This window comes from Ceratotherium simum, chromosome 4 (assembly GCF_057802395.1).
Source record: "Ceratotherium simum simum isolate JZ-2026a chromosome 4, ASM5780239v1, whole genome shotgun sequence".
Classification (NCBI taxonomy): Eukaryota; Metazoa; Chordata; class Mammalia; order Perissodactyla; family Rhinocerotidae; genus Ceratotherium; species Ceratotherium simum.
The window spans coordinates 37,674,551-37,693,033 of NC_141903.1; positions in this window are offsets into that span (position 1 = coordinate 37,674,551).

Below are 18,483 nucleotides of genomic sequence, written 5' to 3' on the forward strand. Positions count from 1 at the left end.
GAATAAGAAATACAACCGGCCAGGAAGCATATAATCAACCTGACTTGTAATTAGGGAAATGCAAGTTCAATAATGTGTACCATTGGCAAAAAAAAAAAAAATATATATATATATATATTCACATAATATCCATTTTTGGTGAAAGTTTAAGCAAATAGGCATTCTCCTACACTGTTCATAAAGCCTCTTCTGAGGTAGGTTTGGTAGTGTCTATCAAATTGTAAATGCGTTACTCTTTAACTCAGAAATTTTGCTTCTAGGAATCTGTTATAAACAAACATACACGAGTATACAAACATTTATTGCACTACTGTTTTTAATAGAGAAAACTGGAAAGAACCTAATTTTTCTAGGAGGAACAGATTTCTATGGAATACTATGGGTAAACATTATGTGTAAAAAACATATTATAGAACATTACAGAATGATCCCATTTATGTTAAGAAAAATAATTACGTGTGTGCTTTTTATAAATGTGTGAAAAGAGGTCTGGGAGGATATATTTCATAAGGTTTACTTTTAGAGAGGAGAGTAAGATTAGGGGGTGAAGGGAGAATTTTGCTTTTTATTCTTCTAAATTTAAAAAATTTTCTCCATGACTATATATTATTTTTGTATTTGAAAAAACAATTACAAAAAGGTGGTGGTGTGAATTAGACCATCTCTCAGACCTTCTGTGAATACTTGTCTAGATTCAACATCATAGTTGGGTAGAGCCAAGCTCTTTTAGGTCTGGAAGGGTGGGAAGAGCTTGTATTTAAGAAGTAAAACTTCCTCTTTGTGATTCAGGGCTTGGATTGTTGGACCAGTGACCCCTTCTGAAGATAGCAGGACTGCATGGGAGCGAGGGAGAGGTGTTTCAGTAGCCTTCTGTCCTAGCCAAGGGGCTGTGTTAAAAAAAAAAAGGTCCTGGGCTTCTTTGGAAGAATCAAGGCGATCTCAGAGTTGCAGTGTCTCAGAACCCAAGACTTCTGGGCTGGCACAGAACCCTCTGAGTTCATCTGTCTGCCTCTTTACCTCCTTTCAGGTCAGCAGGCCAGATTTTATCAGACATGTCAGATCCCTAAAACTGAAATTTCTCTTTAGTCTCAGGGAGCTTTCTTGGATTACAGGTGCTCACCAACTTCTCCATGGTTTACATATTTAGCTCCTACCACTGTGTACAGTATCTGGGTGAGAAAACAGACAAAACCTCTTATTTAAGACAGGGATAGGGGCTGAAAGAAGGGGAATCCTGTTTTCCTGCTCACGGGTAACTTGCCCCAACTCTGAAAAGACCTTACAAGGATTTAAGAAAAGCATCACTCTAACATCCTTCAGAACTCCCTGATTTTTATTTTTCTATTTAATTAATTTTTTATTGAGGTAATATTGATTTATAACATTATATAAATTTCAGATGTAGATCATTATATTTCATTTTCTGTGTAGACTCACCACCCAAAGTTTAATTGTCATCTGTCATGGTACATGTGCCCTTTTACCCTCTCACCTGGCCCCTTCCCTTCTGGAAACCACCAATCTATTCTCTGTGTTTATGGATTTGTTTGTTGTTGTTTTTTTAATCTTCCACATGAGTGAAATCATACAGTATTTGGCTTTCTCCATCTGACTTATTTTGCTTAGCATAATGCCCTCAAGTTCCATCCATGTTGTCACAAACAGCAAGATTTCATCCTTTTTCATGGCTGAGTAGTATTCCACTGTGTATATATATATACCACCTCTTTAGCCATTCATCCACTGGTGGGCACTTAGGTTCCTTCCAAGTCTTGGCTATTGTGAATAATGCTACAATGAACATAGGGGTGAATATATCTTTTCTTTTTTTTTTTATTAAAAGATTTTATTTATTTTATTTTTTCCCCCCAAAGCCCCAGTAGATAGTTGTATGTCATAGCTGCACATCCTTCTAGTTGCTGTATGTGGGACTCGGCCTCAGGATGGACGGAGAAGTGGTGCCTCGATGCGCACCCGGGATCCGAACCCGGGCCACCAGCATTGCAGCGTGTGCACTTAACCACCAAGCCACAGGGCCGGCCCTGAATATATCTTTTTGAATTAGTGTTTTCATGTTCTTTGGATAAATACCCTGAAATGGAATAGCTGGATCATATGGTAGTTGTATTCTTAATTTTCCAAGGAATCTCCATACGGTTTTCCATAGTGACTGCATCAATTTACATTTCCACCAGCAGTGTACGAGTGTTCTCTTTTCTCCAAATCCTCTCCAACACTTGTTATTTCTGGTCTTTTTAATAATAGCCATTCTGAGGGGTGTGAGGTGATACCTCGTGGTTTTGATTTGCATTTCCCTAATAACTAGTGATGTTGAACATGTCTTCATGTGCCTGTTGGCCATCTGTATATCTTCTCTAGAAAAATGTCTGTTCAGATCCTCTGCCCATTTTTTAATAAGGTTGTTTGTTTTATTGTTGTTGAGTTGTTATGAGTTCTTCATATATTTTGGATATTAACCCTTTATCAGATATATGATTTGCAAATATCTTCTCTGAATTATTAGGTTGTCTTTTCGTTTTGTTCATGGTTTTGTTTGCTGTGCAGAAGCTTTTTAGTTTGATGTAGTCTAATTTGTATATTTTTTCTTTTGTTTCCCTTACCTGAGGAGACATGATATTCAAAAAGATACTGCTAAGACCGATGTCCAAGAGTGTACTGCCTATGTTTTCTTCTAGGAGTTTTATGGTTTTAGGTCTTACATTCAAGTCTTTAATCCATTTTGTGTTAATTTTTGTGTGTGGTGTAAGATAATGGTCTACTTTCATTCTTTGCATGTGGCTGTCCAGTTTTCCCATCGTTTCTCATCATTTATTGAAGAGACTTTCCTTTCTCTGTTGTATGTTCTTGGCTCCTTTGTCGAAAATTAGCTGTCCACAGATATGTGGGTTTATTTCCAGGCTCTCAATTCTGTTCCATTGATCTGTATGTCTGTTTTTGTGCCAGTACCATGCTGTTTTCATTACTATAGCTTTGTAGTATATTTTGAAATCAAGAACTCCCTGATTTTTAGATTGTACACAGAGGGGAAATGGCGCCAAAGTACTAGGAAAGGTCTGCATGGGGGGCAATGGTACTACATTTCATCACATTGCTGAATATTTTGACATTCTAAAAAGTGTGAACAATATCTACACAAAAGAGAGCATATGATGTACATGAACAGTTTAAAGGACAATTATGAAAAATGAACCACATGTACCCTCCACCCAGCTTGAGAAGCTGAATGTTACAAAACCTCTGAAGGACTTGGTGGGGCTGCTAGCACTGTGGTGCAAACTAGGCAGTGCACAAAAGTCCTTGCGAAGGAGAGGGGGATCTCCTCCTGGAGGATGGGGTCTTTTTCTTGGGTACAAAGTCTCCATCTGCTGCTAGGCTGTGGGCCCACTGTCGTTTTCTAATTCATCTGCCCAAAGAATGATCCTTTTTCTAGTTCCCATTGAGGCCACTTAAGGCTAGTGCAGCCCTGTTCCTAGGGAGTCCCACCTGTTGCTCCATAGCCTCCACTACAAGTAACAACTATCCTGAATTTTGGATTAATTATTCTCTTATTTTTCTTTAGCATTTTACCATATATGTGTGTATCCCTAAATCACTTACCTCTCTTTTTTTGTCCTCTTAAAAATGCCATTGTATTCATTTTTTAATATTGTTATAACAAATTGCCACAAACTTAGTGGCTTAAAACAACACAAATTCATATGTGGGGGCAGAAGGTACATGGGAAGTCTCTGTACCTTCTGCTCAATTTTGCTATGAACCTAAAACTGCTCTAAAGTTTATTAGGGGCCAACCCGATGACGTAGTGGTTAAGTTTGCATGCTCTGCTTCGGTGGCCCAGGGTTCACAGATTTGGATCCTGGGCGCGGACCGACGCACCGCTTATCAAGCCATGCTGTGGCAGTGTCCCACGTACAAAATAGAGGAAGATGGGCACAGATGTTAGCTCAGGGCCAATCTTCCTCAATAAAAAGAGGAAGATTGGCAACAGATGTTAGCTTGGGGCCAGTCTTCCTCACCAAATTAAAAAAAAAAGTCTGTTAAAAAAAAGGCATTAGGGCTGGCCTGGTGGCGCAAGCGGTTAAGTGCGTGCGCTCCACTGCGGTGGCCCAGGACTCACCAGTTTGGGGTTTGCCAGTTCGGATCCCGGACGCACACCGACACACTGCTTGGTGAGCCATGCTGTGGGGGCGTCCCATATAAAGTGGAGGAAGATGGGCACAGATGTTAGCCCAGGGCCAGTCTTCCTCAAAAAAAAAAAAAAAAAGCAGAATTGGCAGATGTTAGCACAGGGCTGATCTCACACACACAAAAAAAGGCATTAAGTACTAACATTAAGGGAAGCTGGGAACTCTCTGTACGATCTTTGCAACTTTTTTGAAAATCTAAAATTATTCCATAATAAAAAGTTGTTTTAAAAAAGAAAACAAAACACCAATTTATTATCTTACAGTTCTATAGGTCAGAAGTCTGACGTGGGTCTCACTGGGTTAAAATCAGGGCTCTAGGGGAATATCTAGGGGCCTGTAGGTAAGAATCTGTTTCCTTGCCTTTCTTAGCTTCTAAAGGCTACCCACATTCCTGGGCTCGCGTGCCCTTCCCTCTTCAAAGCCAGCAATAGCCGGTGGAGTTAGTCTCCCATCTAATCACTCCAACCTCTCTCTTCTGCCTTCTCTTCCTTTTATCAAAACCCTTGCGATTACATTGGGCCCACCCAGACAATCCAGGATAATCTCTCCATCTCTGGGTCAGTTGATTAGCAGCCTTAATTCCTTTTTGCCATGTAACCTAACATATTCACAGGTTCCAGGGAGTAGAATGTGGACATCTTTGGGACATCATTATTCTGCCTACCACAGCCATCTTTGTGTACCCCTTTGCCACATGCTTGTTCTGCCCACCATCTAAAAAACTATTCTTTTGTTTCTTTTTTACAAATAGCTCACTCCATTTTTGTCAAGTCTGAGTTGTTTTCAGAGCAAGTGAAAAGAATTAATAAGCTTATTTTGATATAGTGACAGTGTTTGGACACGAAGTGACTACTAAATGTATTCTCTGGACATTAAACTCAGGGTGTCTACCAATACCTCCGTGATCAGCTTCTGGGGCAAATAAGGTAATTCAGACACTACCACTTAAGCTCCCCATTGTTTCCAACTTTTTAAATTGCAAGATGAACACACAAAAAAGAGCAGAAACCATAAATATACAGTATAAAAAAAGAATTCTAAAGCACCACCCAATTTAAGAAATAAGACATTGACAACACTCCTTCCCTAAAGTTTCCCTGTGGTCCTTATCTACCACTTAATCTCCTCTCTCCTTTTAGAGATAAACCACTGTCCTGACTTTTATGGTAATCAGTTGCTTGCTTTTCCTTTGTAATTTTACAACCAATGTATATACCTCCAAATAATATAGTTGAGCTTTGTCTGATTTTTAACTGCACATAAAAGACCTATTCTTTACGTTTCTTTGGTATTTTATTTACCTTCTATATCATAAAATCTAACCATGCTGTTACCTGTAGGTTTAGGTCTAGTTCATTCATTTTTCATTGCTGTCTGTATTTCATTGTGTGGTTCATTTTTCTGTGGCTGGAATTTTGTGTTGTTACCATATTGGGGCTATTACAATCAATGCACCTGTGAACATCTTTGCACTTGTATTCTGGTACCTATGTGCACGTAGTTCTCCAGGGTATATACTCAGGAGTGGAACTGCTTAGTCAGAGTTTTTGTTTTCAATTTTAGTGAATAATGCTAAATTGTTTTCCTACTAGCAGTGAATGAGAGATCTATTGCTCCACATCCTTGCCAACATTTGGTATTGTCAGACATTAATTTCAGGCATTCTAGTGGGTGTACTGTGGTGGATGTATTTCATTTTAGTTTGCTTTTCTCTGATTACTAATATGGTTGAATATTATTCACACTTTTTTTTTTTTTTTTGTGAGGAAGACTAGCCCTGAGCTAACATCCAATGCCAATCATCCTCTTTTTGCTAAGGAAGACTGGCCATGGGCTAACGTCTGTGCCCATCTTCCTGAACTTTATATGGGATGCCACCACAGCATAGCTTGACAAGTGATGCGTCGGTGTGTGCCCAGGATCCAAACCTGCGAACCCCAGGCCGCCAAAGTGGAGTGCGCGCACTTAACCACTGCGCCACTGGGCTGCCCCCTATTATTCATACATTTATTGGCCATTTGGATTTCCTCTTATGTGTAGACCCTAAAAAAAAAGGTTTTTTGTGTGTAATTTAATATTGGATTGTCTGTTTTTAAAAAATTTTTAATTCTAGGAGTTCTTTATATCATATGGATAATAGTCCTTTCTGGGTTGAATGCTTTGTAATTAACTTTTCCAGTTCTTTGGCTTGAGTTTTCACTCTTTTTATGGTGTCAAATATAATGTAGATGAATTTATCAATCCTTTCCCTATGGTGAGAGAGTCTGTGTTTGAAGAATCATGAAAACATTCTCCTATATTATCTTTTATTTTTAAAGCTTGTTTTAAAATATTTTTATTGTGAAATATTCATATAGAAAAATGCCCAAAACGAAGATATACACAGCTCAATAATTTAATACTAAGCCAACATCCATGTAACCACCACTCAAATCAAGAAACAGAGCTCTATTTAGCACCCAGACAATCCACTCTTGCCCTTCCTCCCCAAAGAAACCACCACGACTTCTATGTTTAACCCCTTATTGGTCTTTTTTTTAAAAAAATAAGTGTTTCCACCTAAATATGTATCCCTAAACATGATGGCTTTAGTTTTGCTTTTTTTTGAGAAAAACTGTCATATTTAGTTTCAAATTTTTTTTTTTTTTTTTTTTTTTTTTTTAAAGATTTTATTTATTCAGTTTTTTCCCCCCAAAGCCCCAGTAGATAGTTGTATGTCATAGGTTCACATCCTTCTAGTTGCTGTACGTGGGACTCGGCCTCGCGTTGGACGGAGAAGTGGTGCCTCGGGGCGCCCCCGGGATCCGAACCCGGGCCGCCAGCATCAGAGGGCACGCACCTAACCGCTAAGCCACGGAGCCGGCCCTAGTTTCAAATTTTAAAAAAGATAGGGAGTTGATTTTTATTTTTAAATTTTTATTTATTTATTTTTTTGAGGAAGATCACCCTTGAGCTAACATCCGATGCCAATCCTCCTCTTTTTGCTGAGGAAGATTGGCCCTGAGCTAACATCCGTGCCCATCTTCCTCTACTTTATATGGGACGCCGCCACAGCATGGCTTGACAAGCGGTGCATCGGAGCGTGCCCAGGATCTGAACCTGTGAACCCCGGGCCACCGCAGCGGAGCACGCGCACTTAACTGCTATGCCACTGGGCCGGCCCTATTTTTAAATTTTTTGAAGTATAAAATACATATGCAGAAGTGTACAAATCATAAGACAGCTGGATGAATTGTCCCTAGTGAATATACCCATGCAACCACCTCCTAGGTTAAGATACAGAATATTCTGTCATGACCCCTCTCCCAATCACTGACTTCTTCCTTCCCCAAAGAGGCTTTCCTCCTTAACCACAATCCTGACTTCTAAAACCATAGTTTAGTTTTCCTTACTTTTGAAATATATTTAAAATGAAATCATACAGTATGCCTTTGTGTCTGGCTTCTTTTTATTTTTTTTTGTGAGCAAGATCAGCCCTGAGCTAACGTCCAATGCCAATCTTTTTGCTGAGGAAGGTTGGCCCTGGGCTAACATCTGTGCCCATCTTCCTCTACTTTATATGGGACGCTGCCACAGTATGGCTTAACATCGGTGTGTACCTGGGATCTGAACCGGCGAACCCTGGGCTGCCAAAGTGGTACGCGTGCACTTAACCACTGTGCCACCGGGCCGGCCTCTGGCTTCTTTTATGTAAATTATTTTTGTGTGATTCGTCATGTTGCTGCTTGTAGCTGTAGTTTGTTCCTTTTCATTGTTGTATAGTATTATATGGTATGAATATATCAGAACTTATCATTCATTATTCTATCATTGATAGCTACTTGAGTTTCCATTTTTTTGCCATTATGAAAAATGCAGATATGTACATTTTGTACATGTCTTTTAATGCCTATGTACACACATTTCTGTTGAATCACAATGATGAAGTTTAGGGTATGTGTATATTAAACTAGGCTGAATATATCTATATACATATTCACATATATATATACTTTTAATGATTTAAAGAAGTTTAACCTCTCTGTGTTCTTACGTTTTACGTATGTTTGCAGTAAACAGCATTTAGCTGCATTAAAAAATTCAGTTTGACATTTTTTTCTTTTTAATTGAAGAGTTAATATATTTAACATTGATTCTTTTTTTTTTTTCTTGTGAGGAAGATCGGCCCTGAGCTAACATCTGCCAATCCTCCTCTTTTTTTGCTGAGGAAGACTGGCCCTGGGCTAACATCCATGCCCATCTTCCTCCACTTTATATGGAACGCCACCACAGCATGGCTTGACAAGTGGTGCATCAGTGCGCGCCTGGGATCCGAACCGGCAAACCCTGGGCCGCCGCAGCGGAGCAAGTGCACTTAACCGCTTGCGCCACCGGGCCGGCTCCGATTCTTTTTTTTTTTTTTGTGAGGAAGATTAGCCCAGAGCTAACATCCGATGGCACCCCTCCTTTCTTTTTTTGCTGAGGAAGATTGGCCCTAGGCTAACATCCATGCCCACCTTCCTCTACTTTATATGGGATGCCACCACAGCATGGCTTGACAAGCGGTGTGTCGGTCCACGCTTGGGATCCGAACGTGCGAACACTGGGCCACCGAAGTGGAGAGCGAGAACCTAACCCTGATGCCACCGGGCCAGCCCCTAACATTGATTCTAATTACTCACAAATTTGGATTCATTTCTGCTAATTTTTTACTATTTCTCCAGCTTTTAAAATTTCTTAGCCATTTTTTTATTAAGTTCTTCCCATTCCATTTTATCCCCTCTAATAAACTAGAATTTATACATACTGTTTTATTTAATTTTAGTGATTACATAGAAATTTTGACATGCATATTTAACTCAACAAATTATAAACTTCCTATATTTAGCCTCCTCCTAAACAACACAAAGCCTTATAATACTTTAACTCCATTCACCCTTTCCCAATATATGTAAAATTGTTCAGTAATAGTAGAATTTAGACATTATTGCTATTATTTTGGACAGCCAGTGTTTGTTTAGATTTACAGCATGTTTACAATTTTCTTTGGTCACCATTACTTCTTGCATTTGGATCTTCCTTCGGGGATTACTTTTCTTTTTCCATATGTACATCCTTTGGATTTCCTTTAATGAACATCTATTGGTAGTAAATTCTCATTTTTTAAAATCTGAATTTTATCTGATTTTTAAAATCTTATATTGTTTATCTGAAAATGTTTCTATTTTGCTCTCATCCTTAAAATGTAGTTTCACTGGATATAGAATTTGGTGTTGATGACAATTTTTTCTTAACATTTTGAGGATATATTCCAATGTCTTCTGGCTTCCACTGTTGCTGTTGAAAGGTCAGCTGTAAGCTGAATTGCCATTTCTTTGAATATTAATCTGTCTTTTCTTGCTGCCTAATTTTGAGATCCTCTCTTTCTCTGATGTCCTGAACTTTCACTATGAGGTGACTAAGTGTGGATTTCATTTTATTTTTTCAGCATGGCAATTTCTGGTCTTCCAGAATTTAGGATATTTATTATCAATTCTGGAAAGTATTCAGCCATTATTTCTTTGAATATTGCCTTTCCTCCATTCTCTCTATTATTTCCTTCTTGAATTCTAATTAGCTATTTGCTGAATCTTCTTACCCTATCTTCCATGCATCTCAACCTCTCATATTTTCCATTTCCTTGTCTCTCTGTGTTGTATTGTACAAATTCTTCAGATGATCTTTCAGTTAACTAATTCTCCCTTCAGCTGTGAAATGTGATGGTTACCTGTCCTTTGGGTTTTTAATTTCAATTATTGTATTCTTTACTTATGTAGGTTCATTTGGCTCTTTTTCAAATCTGCCTGGTCAATTTTGATGTTCTGTTATTACCTTGTTATCTTTATTTCCACTAATTCCTTCAAAAATATTGAACATACTAAAGGAAAAACTGTTTCTCTATTCACAACACTTCTGATATGAAATGTGTGGGTTTTCCACACCAAACAATTCTCTAATTCTCTGTGGACACCAACTAGGTGTCCTACAATTTAATTCAATTCTGACACTAACTACCTGGAGTTAGTGCAGACCCCATGGGTTAAAGGCTCAGTCTCAGAAGACTGCCCCCCAATTCAGATACCAATCGCAAGTAGTGGGTTCCCAGGTTACCCACACTTCTATTACTTGGCTACAAATCGGGGGTTCCTATGACTCTCTCTTCAGGTTCGATAATTTTCTATAATGGCTCACAGAATCCAAGTAAACACTTTACTTTCTATTACCAGTTTATGATAAAGGATATTATAAAGGATACAAATGAACAGCCAGATGAAGAGGTACATAGGGTGAGGTCTGGAAGGGTCCTAAGCGCAAGAGCTTCTGTCCCTGAGGAGTTTGGAGTGTATCACTGTCCCAGCTCATGGATGCATTCACCAACCGAGAAGCTCATCTTGTTGTTCAAGAGTTTTTATTGAGCCTACTCTCCAGCTCCCCTCCCCTCACCAGAGGTCAGGGGTGGGGCTGAAAGTTCCAACCCTCTAACCATTTGGTTTTTCTGGGGATCAGCCCCATCCTGACGCTATCTAGGGGCCCCACCCTAAATCACCTCATTAGCATAAAATAAGGCTTGATGGAAAGGGGCTTGTTATGAATAACAAAACACACTCCTCTTACCCCTATTGCTCAGGAAATTACGACGGTTTTAGGAGCTCTGTGCCAGGAACTGTGGACAAAGACCAAATACATATTTCTTATTATATCAGAATATCACAAATACACAGTCATGCATCACTTAATGACAAGGATACGTTGTGAGAATTGTGAGGTGATTTTGTCATTGTGCGAACGTCACAGAGTGTACTTATACAAACCTAGATGGTATGGCCTACCACACACCGAGGCTATATGGTACTAATCTCATGGGACCACTGTTGTACATGTGGTCCCTCATTGACTATAACATTGTTATGCGGGGCATGACTGTATTCTGTATCTGATAACTAGAATACTTGCAGTCATTGCAGGTACTATTCTGAAGTTCATTATTTCCTTATGTTTTTACTGATATTTTATTACAAGGTCATATTTTTTAGAACCTTACCTCTAGAATTTCCAGAGAAGATTTACTTTTGCTTATACCAGGTGCCTGGGTCACTAAAGTATCACCTTTCTAATTTTCAGCTCAGGGTTCTCTGGGTCACACAGGTAGTGTGAAATTCTGGCCCCCCACAATATGCTTACAGACTTGTTTAGGAATTCTCAGAGGAGAGTTTTTTCTTTTTTTCTACTCCATCCACAGTTAAGGTAGAGACAGTCAGATATCCTTATCCCTTCCCTCTATAGGTCAGGTTTTTTCTTGTTCTCCCACTGAGGATGTAGCCCTTCAGGGATCTTAGTTTTGGGGAGGTTGCCAATGTGATATATGGGCAAGATGTCCAGGGGCCAGAGAAAAGGGACGCCTTATTCAACCTAGATGAGGTCATACAGGCTGCCCACCCAGATAAAGTGACACTTAGGACACTTAAACTGAACTTACACTTATGGAACAATAAGTGGGAGTCTGCCATGCCATCGGCATATTTACACTGTCTTCATCACAAGGCAGGAATCATGTCTAGTGTGTTCACTGCTGTGTTTCCAGCACTTAGCACAGTATCTGGCACATACTAGGTACTCAATAAATATTTTTAAGTCTATGAATGAGTAAGAAGTATCACAGTATTCCAGGTGGGGGAAAACAATACATATAAAGCAAACAAGAAGAAAAAAAATAGCAAAACCTTATTAAAAAACAACAAATTTGGTTAAACTAAGGGCCATTTCTCTTTTCAACAAGTGTTTTTACAGTACTTGTTTTTGGTAAGATTTAGGATACAGACAGTGCCATACTCTAATAGGGATAATAAGATACAGACATAATAACTATAACACTTCTCCCCGTGCACACAGATTGGCTTCTCTCTCACTATGAAAGCCTAAAATAAGGGTGTGAGCCTTTATGCTTCAGAGCTTCTCTGCTGATGAGCTTGAGGATTGATAAAATACTAAATGCTTCTGCAAATCATTATACCCTTGTCTTTAGTGGAAAACAGCAGTTGAGTATAAATGTTTGGCAAAAATATGGTTGTAGTTAGATTGCAATCTGCAAATATTCGGGCTGTCAGTTTGCCACAGATGTGGTCCTAATGAAAAGTGTTTGAGAAGGAGCCTAGTTAGTCAAATGGTAGGAAGGCCCAAAAGCGTAAGGCCTCTAAGGAAGAGGTAGGGTATGCAGAACAGCGAGACCCTCCTACCTGGATTTCTGGCTAAAGTGGCAGCAGAAAGTCCATGGATTTGTGAAGATCATAATCTCATCGAATCTCTGAGCACTTTTATTTTTCCCTTTACATGGATATAGGAAGAGGGAAGACGAGAAAGGGATATCTATCCCTTTTAAAAAAAAAAACAACAAAAGTTCTGATTGTGGAAAAAATATCTAGTTGACTATAGGAATTTAATCAAGAAGCCAAAACAACTTAGTCTTATAGCTGATGATCTCATTGGCTTATATTATTGTCATACACTGAATTCCAAGTTATCAGGCCAAAAATGTGGACTTGGCAAAGATGAGAGTTACTGTCAATTGTTCCAGCTCCCCAAACTGGATGGCACCAGTGGCTGTGTGAGTGAATATAGAAGCTAACTTTGTTAGCAACATTATGCTAACTTTGGTTCTATTCCAAACCATTCTATTCCAGAGATATGTAAGATGAAGCTTTTTCAGGGCAGAGATCATGATTATATCCCTTAATACAGTGCCTGGCCCATAATAGTTGCTCAAGAAATACGTGTTGAATAAATAAATGGCACAAAAGTTACTTGGGGTTGCTAAGATCAGAACAGTATTTGCCATTATTTTGGATGGCGTGGGATTTGTACACCCTGGAACAGTTTCTTCTCTTTGCAGCTAGTAATATTTTTCTGTTTATGAAGAACATGCATTCTAGCACATTGGTACAACAGTCCTGGGGAAAGTGGCACAGACAGATTTCCACTGCATTCCTCAGAAAAGCGGGCAATACCATTCGCTAATGGTAAGTTGCTTCTTTATCACACGATTTTAACTTTGTTGGGTTTTTAGTCCTTTCTTTTTTCCCAGTAGAGATGAATACTTCAGGAAAGAGAAAGTTAATTAGCCGAGTTTGATTGAATTTGATAGGATTTTACTGCTCTGCGGGAGTCAGAGTAGCTACAACATCATCTCCCCGTGCAGGCGTTTTTCCCACACACAGAACTGCATATGTTGTCCCATCCTTATCTACACTTATGTCTTAGTCTATAAGTGGGCAGTGTAAACATGCTTCTAATTAGGGAGGAGGTGTGCTTATATTTATCATAATTCAGAAGGTTCAGAAGATCTTAAAAACAGCACCAAGAGTTTGGTGGTTCTTGGTGGTTCTTGGTTTTCATTTAAAAATAAATGGGCAAGTATTTAGCAACTTCTGCCAAGAAAAGTTTCCATATGGGGCCTCATCCTTGGCAATAAAAACCCAGATATAGCGGCAAAACATTTCCAGAAACTTCTTTAGGCCTCTGAAAGCCGTATAGGAGGGCACAACACTTTTATGCATACCAATTTATTTTAGTATTATTTTTCCTATCTTACCAATGGAGACTCTAAGGTGCATTTAGGTTAAGTACCTTGACCAGAGTCACATGTCTACTAAGCAACAGGGCTAGAACTGAAATACAAGTTTTCTTAATAAGTTCAATGTTCTTATTCCAAGTCCAACATTGATGAGTATTGAATGTTGTGTCTTTTTTACTTTCTAAGTGATAGGATTGGTGGCGATGGGATATGTCTTTTTGGCTCTTGCTGGCTACCGTGACTCCAGTTTCTTATGAACATTGTATTAAAAAGATAATAGCAGCCTTGACTGAACAAAAGTTAATCCATTTGTTAGTACTCAAATAGCCTTAGTCAGAGATGAGATCAGTAAGGGTGAGGAGGACACTTGAATAATGAAAGTTTCCTTATTGATGGCATAAGAGATGGGCTCAACATCATGCTACATCTGGAAGAGCTGAATTTAATCAAACTAATCTACGTTGGTGGTGGTGGGGGAGAAGTCTATTTGCATTCTCTGTGAATAATAAGGGCATCAATTGTAAAGTGACTACAGAGACAGCTACTCCCTGACCTCAAGTCACATCCCAGTGACACTAGTGACCCTGGGGAGGCAGACATGCTGAAGTCCTCCCTGGCATCTAGGACATGGTCTGGGGTTGCAGCAAATATATACTCCTTTTTTTTTTGTGAGGAAGATCAGCCCTGAGCTAACATCCATGCTAATCCTCCTCTTTTTGCTGAGGAAGACAGGCTCTGAGCTAACATCTATTGCCAATCCTCCTTCTTTTTCTCCCCGCCCCCCAAAGCCCCAGTAGATAGTTGTATGTCACAGTTGCACATTCTTCTAGTTGCTGTATGTGGGAGCTAACATCTATTGTCAATCCTCCTCCTTTTTCTCCCCGCCCCCCAAAGCCCCTGTAGATAGTTGTATGTCATAGTTGCACATTCTTCTAGTTGCTGTATGTGGGATGTGGCCTCAGCATGGCTGGAGAAGCAGTGCTTCAGTGCATGCCCAGGATCTGAACCCCGGCCGCCAGCAGCGGAGCGCGAGCACTTGACCTCAGTGCTAAGCCACGGGGCTGGCCCAATATATACTCCTTTTACAGTGATTTGACTCATGACTTTACTTCTGCGAGGCATAAAGCCTCTGCTAAGTTGGGTAAAATGTTTGTTTCCCTGGGCTATAAAAGTCATCTTGCAAAGAAATAAGTACAAAATCTCACCTTAAGTAATAATTTCCTGGTAGGCCTCACTTCCAGAAGTCTTAGAAATACACCAATCACTTCTGATCCTGGCCAAATAGCTATTTGAAATGCTATTTTGACACTAGTTATATATTAAAATGTGACCTCTACATCTATAGGTAAAGCATTTTAGGAGAAAGGAAGAAAAAGTGATGTAATTTTGAGGTATTCTCTTAGTGACTGCCAAGTGTAGAAATTCTATTGTTACAAGATGTTAAATTGGAAGTTACATTTTCAGCCAGATAATTCTTTGTTGCGGGGAGGGCTGTACTGTGCATTGTAAGATGTGTAGCGGCATCCTTGACCTCTACCCGCTGGATGCCAATAGCATCTCCCCAGTTTGACAACCAAAAATGTCTCCAGACATGGCCATAAAAATCATCTCCGGTTGAGAACTATGGTTTTAACTGAAGCACCAAGATATTACAAAAAAACCCAACTCCCCCCACCCCCTCCAAAAAAACACTGAAGTGAGTTCTGAAATGGACTCCCCCCTACAAATGAGAGAATTTAGACAAAATCAGGTAGATAATTCTGAACAGTCACAACAAGTTATAAAAGGTCAAGTGAGAATTACTGAGGAGTATTTCTTTGGAGACCGTTGCTGGTATGCTGTGATTCTTACCATAGCTGCCTGCCTGCCTCTTACCTCAAGCTGAGAAGGACCTTCAATGGAACTACTCAAAGTACTTGAGATGTGTTTCTTGCAGTTAGAGGGGCACAGTGGACCCGTGTCTAACTCCTACCTGGAAAATATAGAAGAAAAGAGAAGGGCTGACAGCTGTTTTGGCAGCAGTGCAGAGGAATGCTGAAGCTGTACTGGGATTGGCCTGTACTTCCAAGTTTGTTTGCGCAAGAAGAGCGTGAGAGCTTCGTGTAGTCCAGGTGTGGACCACAAAGAGCTGCCACTAGCCTAAACAGCACCATCAGAAAAATGTCTGATGGTGCTGAAGAAAGCTCTGCTTCATCCAGACACTTAGTTTCATCTACTGGAAAATTGTCACACTAATTTAGTTTGGACAAAACACTTTACTGCCACCTGCTGGAAAACTGTCAAAATAAATATACAAATCTACAAGGAGGATGATGTGAATGGCACTCCCTAGGGTATGGAGCACACAACCTTGCACAACAATATGGGGTGGCACCAGGGCCACTTGCAAATGGGCCAGTGTGAGAGCTATCTTAGATCCTATCTGACAGGGCCCTTACAGAGAAAAACAGGTTTGCACAGACAAGAAGTTGGAGGTGGGCCACCAGATTCCTAGGTGCCAAAAGAGGGAGGAAAGAACTGCTAGAATAGAGTGCTTTTGCTCAGATTAGGGGAACTATGGGTGGGAAACCACCAGAGAATGGGGATGGTGGTGGTTTCTGAAGTAACCATAAAAGTATCCATCAGAAAAAAAGGCAGCTTTAAACATCTACCAGGCCCAGAGTGTTAAACCATCACATGGAAGTAAAAGTTAAGAACTTTCTTGCTCCCCTTTCTTTTCCTCTTTCTCCCTCTCTTTGCCCCTGGTTGGTAAGGTGGGAGAGAACAAGAAAGACCAGGCACGATGCCTCTCCAGGGCAAGCAGTGAGCCAGCTGTCCCCAGCTGGAGAAGAAGGGAAAGTTTCACTCTCTGTGACTCAATGACCACAGGACTTTCTATTCCTAAGGGGAACCACAGAACTCATGGAACCTGCCTGAATCAGGTATATGACAGATCTGCACCCACTGCACAGGACTAAAGGGATGACAAAAGATGTGTAGCGTTGTTTTTGTTTTTAAAATTATACCCCTGAATTCTGCATGTTGAACATACTGGTTACATATTATAAAGTAGGATTTGGAAAAGATATCTTCCAAGCACATTTTCTTGAGTTTTACAGGAGAAAATGGTCATTAAATCAACTCATTTGTTTTTTGAGAGTCCATACTTTGGGAGTAGGGCGCATAAATGCAAAGGAGTCTCTGTCCTCAGGAAGCTTAGTCTTGAGTTTCATACTCAGAGTAATGTACCTATCACAGTCAATTATGTCAACAAGAGCCTGTGTTGCATAGGCAGGGCAGGTTCAGGAGGGTCTTTACTCTAATGATTTACTCTCAAGATTTTTACTAGCTTATGATCACACTTTAGAAGCAATCATGTTGCCCCTGTTCTTCAAGCATGGAATCACAGGTAAAGCTTACATTTAAGATGTTTAAAGAGAGATGCAAGGCTGACTGCATAGGCTGCATCTTGATTGGGCTTCTATGAAACCAGGGTCTGTGTGGTCCTCAGTTTGGCAGATCCAAAAACTTATATTTCACTTTACTCAAACTTAATCAGGCTCTGAGAAGTTAATTTGGATAAAACAACTTTATAATTCAACCCAATGAACAGAAGCTGATTTATAAACTATGATGTGTATTTATTAATTGAGAAAGACTGTATAGCTAGTATAACTAGTACTAGTCACGTGTCTTGGACAACGACTTCTTACTGGGTGTGTTGACTTACTCGAGACCCCTCGAGTGATGGGAAGGCTACTTGATGAGTATGGAATCAGAACACGGGTCTTTGTATGTTCTTCAAGGACATCCAGAATTTTAGTTTGCTAGGATATAAACTCAATAAAGGCAGGGATCTTATTTGTTGATGTAGAACATAGTAAGCATTCAATAAGTATTTGTTGAGTGACTGACTGAATCTGAATTAAGTTTTTTAACTGTTCTGATAACGGGTATTGGTCCTGGTCGTTAGAATCAGTAGCCTCTCTCCTGGATAAAAGTTGGAGCCCACCATGCATTCTTACTCAGATTCTGCTGGTTCTAGACTCTTTATGGACCCCACCCTTCTTTTATGACAGCATCAACTGGGCATGTGACACTTAGGTTACAGATGACTTATTTTACTTTCTGATGAAATTTGGGAGCCACCCTGGCCTCTTTAACACATTTACAGATCATCTTATAGGGTGACTTTTTTTTTTTTTTTTTAAATCTTGTCCCAAGTTCTGTGAGGGTTTTTGTTTTACATTTTCCGGGTTACTGGTTTCCAGCTCAGGCAGGTAGGGGACAACCGAATTGTGCTGGTTTATATCTTTACAGACACCCAGAGTTCTTTACGCAGGTATGGATATACCCGCCGTCAAGGACTCCAAAGGCAGAACACGGCCTTTTACTCAATGGTAGATCTCAAAGCCCTTAAAAGACCAAAGCAGAGATTGGCTGAATATTCATACCTCTGGGAGCCGCAGGTCCGTCTGGGCGGCTATGCAAGTAGACTCCCTAGGCTCAGACAGCTCCTCATTCTTTCTGCTTCTGAAACTCGGGGTCTAGTACTGGAAGCTCCCTGTGAACATGTAGCCTATCGACTTTCATATTCCTAGACGCTTTCGGCACCAGAGGCATCTGTGTTCCCTCTTGCGTTTAGGTCATGTCCTTAGGTGAAGAGGAAGGTTGGGGGGCGGGGAGGGTCTCCGATCTAACCCCATCGCT